Source organism: Mustela nivalis (assembly GCF_964662115.1).
Source record: "Mustela nivalis genome assembly, chromosome: 12".
NCBI lineage: Eukaryota > Metazoa > Chordata > Mammalia > Carnivora > Mustelidae > Mustela > Mustela nivalis.
In genome coordinates this window covers 28,476,187-28,480,807 of record NC_139031.1, presented here as the reverse complement: position 1 = coordinate 28,480,807, position 4,621 = coordinate 28,476,187, and positions in this window count along the sequence as shown.

Genomic DNA, 4,621 nt, shown 5'->3' with positions numbered 1-4,621 from the left:
CTTGTATTTATACTTTACACACTTAATAAGGAAAATTTCTTAATTCCAATTAACTTCCAGTTTTCATAATCTAAAAAGGACAGAGGCCCAGGACACAGAATGCTGTGTAATCTTTGATTTCTTTAACAGTGCTTGGAATTCGTGACGTGAAAATAGGGGAAAGACATTTCTAATGTAAATTTGAAATGCAAATGTATTTTTCTAGAACATCTCTCTGGCTTTTCCTTCAGTCTAAGAGACATGAAAGAAGTCTAATTATGGTAGATAAAATGAAAATAATGGTAATAGTTGTTTTGACTTGAGGCAGCGTGGCCAATTGAAGTAAAGAGACCTCCTGGATTGGAGCTTAAAATGCAGTTCTATTTTGGATACTACCACATACTGGTATGATGGTTAATTCACATTTTGAATCACTCTGGGCCTTATTAAACCAGGGTGATGCTGGCTGCAGGATGCCTGTAAAGCACTCCTAAGGTTTTTATTCTATAGGTGCTATTTTAAATTATAAACTTTGCATAGTGGAGGTTTTATTTCAGGTATACTACCAAGTCAGGTTGGTAGAAAAATCCTTAAAACTTTAGAAATACTTATTACATCATTTCTTTTATGTTGAAACTTACTGGGTCCATTAGATTTCTGCTTTAATCAAAACCACTTATGAGCCTCTTAGAACTTATTCAGAAGACCATAAAATCTATGCAATGCTACCCAAAGGGAATGGGTTAGATAGAGGATTTCAGGGGTCTCTCTTAGCTTCACGAATCCTCAATTCTGAGCTGTTGCAGACTGATTTTATAGCTGGACAGCCCATAAAACAAAGTTGGTTCATTTGTGGGGATTCATGATTTCACAGTATCGTAAGTATCATGATTCCATAACACTCAGTATTTTCATGGAGATTTTATAAAACTTTAAGAAATAACATATAAAGTAGCATTCAGTTAGCTTATTAGCATGTTGCCTGGAGATAATCTGTGGTATTGTTTAATCTTCTAATTATATATAATGACTTTTCCAAATTCATTCATTTTCTAGGAATTGGTCAAAGGAAAAAGCCTTACATGTACAGCCTTATTTTAAGAGAAAGTTCCTTGTCTGAATCAGGAACATCCCTATTTCCAGCTGCTGCAACCCCTTTCCATGTGTGAATTCCACTGCTTACCAAATCACCTGAAAGCATTTTGACAAAATTTAACCTCAAACATTGACTATTTTATGAAGCCTCTCTAAAGAAGGAAACCAAACTTTCATTCCCTTATTTAGTAATTGGTGGAACCTGATAGTATCTGAGATTATATATATATATATATATAGATGTTCCATGTTTTGGCCCATATCTATCTATCTATCTATCTATCTATCTATCTATATTATATATATATATAGATATATATGTTTTGGCCCATATCTATCTAGATAGATAGATAGATATGGGCCAAAACATGGAACTACCTCCTCAAAAAAAATAATAATAATAATAATGTGGCCAACTATTAATATGCTTTGAGACATTTACACCAAGGGGTGAGATAAGCATTTTTGCTATTATAAAATACAGATTCAAAATCTTTGTTCTGTAAAAACTCGTGTAACAATTGATGACACAAAAAAAAGTCCAAATGTGGGTTCACAATTTATAGGTGGTGAAAACTGAGGCCTTACTGGTGTGGAGTGTACATTAAAATGTTCATGGTGACACATTTGAAGCAATAAATGGCTTAATTAAATGCCTAAATGAAGCTGAGTGTTTGATAAACACACAATCATTCTTTTTAAGGGCAGTTCATTTTTTTTGCTCTTTTCTCCTTTAAAGCTGATGCCACATACTTCAGATTTTTAACCATATTTGGTTCGTGCAGTGTTAGTGCCCTTCAACTTTAGATCTCAGAAATGGGCTTGTTGACCTAATTAATTAATCATAGAGAAACCAGTGTCTGATGCACTTGGGTTGTGAGAGGTGAGATAGTCTCTGTAGACATTGCATTGTCTACAGTGTCCTTCAACTCATATTTTTAAAAGAAATCTCTACTGGATGGGCTTTAAGAGAAAATGAATACCTCAGAAGCATTTATTTTTGTGATTTTACAAACGTTGAGCACCTAGATGTTGAGAACACGCGGATGGGGAGGAAGGTACTCGGGTTTGGGTCTGGGAGGGACGAGGATGTTAGCAAGTAATTGCGGTCCGCGGGAGGACGGTGTGATGGGCGGATGCATAAAGCCCTGCGAGGACACGGGGAAACTTCACAGAGGTTTCCTGTGAACTGCTTCCTAAAGATACACAGAGTAGGGAAGGTTTTTCAAGGCAAGAGACTGACAAGGGCCATGTACACCATGGTAACTGACAAGTACTCTGGAAGGGTGGACGTCCAGTAGGGAGACGGCAGTTCGGCGGATACAGCCGGAAACCTAAGCGAGAGTCTAAACACGAGCATTTCACTCTGCATCATAGAACTGCTTGTTGATGAGAGCAGTGGTGGCATTGGCATATTGTTGGCTAAATACATTCTGATTATTTTTACAGTTTAATGAAACTGTAGCACTTTTTTCTTATTTCAATGTAGGGATGACGCAGGTTGTCTTTAACTTGGAAATTGCTAAAAAAAAAAATTCTAAATTTAAGGTGAATCTTTTCTCCTGGTTTTCGAAACTACGAATTAAAATTGCGAGTGAAGGTTTTTTGTTTTCCTTATTTAGATGATAAGATTTACATTACCCAGACTGTAATTTCTGACCCAAGATCTTAATATTCCTGATTTGATTCTTCTATAGAGAAATAAAGCTTAAAGTGATATAAACATGAATTGACTTCAGAATTGTTTTTTGTTTTTTCTTGTTTTTTTTTTGATCGAAGTTTAACATAAAGAAGACGTATAGCCCTTTCTGGCCATTTCCATTTTAAAGTAGTAAGTATATATACTTCATAAGTCAATAAATAGTAAATTATTAGTCATTATTACAATTTTATAAATTATAAAATATTTATTAATAAATTATTTAATACTAATATTTGTTATAAATTACAATTTTTATTTGAAAAATATTAGCAGTTTCTTAGTAAATTCTTCAGGGCCAAATAATCTAGTTTTTGGTTAATCCAGAACCACATTTTACTTTCGTTCCTAATAGCAGAAGAGACCATAAAAGAATATTACAGTCATCCATTTCTCCCTGCTTATTAAAAACTCAGAACCCAATGTGGGAAACGAGGGTAGGGAATGTATACACTTGTGTATGTGTTGCTTATTCCCATTCCCCCATTTCTGCTTACCTTCTGCTTACCTATATTAAAGAGTAAGAGTAGTTTTTCTAGAAGGGTGGGGGAGCAAAAAAAAAAAGTAGTTTTACTTAGGAAAGTGTATAACTGCTAGTCTTTAATGGTGAGCTAGTTTAAAACATTCACGTTTAACATCAGTCATAAGGAAAAACTGGTCATATTTGAATTTTTTTGCATTGTAGAATCTAATCCAGTAGAGGGACCCTCCATGCTAATATATTAAAAGAACAATTATAATAGGTACTAAGTACTTTAGAAAGCTGCCTAGGTTAAATGTAATACAGGAGGCCAGCCAGAAATATTTCTGAATAACCCTTTGAAATAAATATGAGTTAGCTATTTAGAATTTTGCTTATGTTTTACCAATTTTACTAATATTGTAATTAATATTTTAACTAGCTAGCAGAAAGTTTTAATATGACCTCTCCCCAGTATTTCTCATTAGAACTTTAAAAAATTTATGTCCGTATCCTTGAAGAACTTGTGTATTTATCTTTAATATGACAAATGGCTATTTTCATGAATGGGTTTTGCAAATGTGCCAAAAAGATGTTTTCATTTTACCAGTGCTTATCATTTATAAATGTTTGAAAAAGAGTCCAGTTGTCTGTTGAAGACAACAACAAAATAAGTTTATATATTAGAATCATATGGTTTAGATATAGGAGTAATCTTTTAAAATTTAAGCGGTATATATATATATATATATATATATATATATATATAACCAAAGAGTCATCCATAATGTATCAAAGAATGTGTCCTTCCTACTCACCGAGATTAGCTAAATGATTAGCCTTCATTGGAGTGGTAAGATAAAACGTCCCTCCCTTCCATCCCCTATCAAACATCCGTCTTTTAGGTAGTAAATTTGATGCTGTAAAACGTTCAAAATATCTTTCACTTTCTGAAAATATGAATGGATGATTGAATTATAATTACATTTAAAAAAAGAAACTAAATTATGTGACTATCCTGTGACAATTTTTGGAATGTATTATGGTTTCCGCAGGTTTACAGAGAAGATCTGATGTGTTTAATTTAAAAAACACAAGTTGATACTATGTTCATGTTTTATAGAATGATAGATTAAAACAGGAATTCTGGCTCCATGCCAAGGTGTGAATTTGGCTCTAAAAAAGTAAAACAAATAGTGTAATTCATTGGATTAAATGTTTGCCAGTCTACCTGTGTGCTCACTGATTGAAGTGATTCTTTTTCTTTCGTTTCTCTTTCTTTTCTCCCTCCCTCCCTCCTCTTCTCTCCCTCCCCCCCTTCCTTTCTTCCTCTCCTCCCCCCCCCTTCTCCTTGCCTCTCCTCTCCTTTCCTTCTCTCTTTCTCCCCT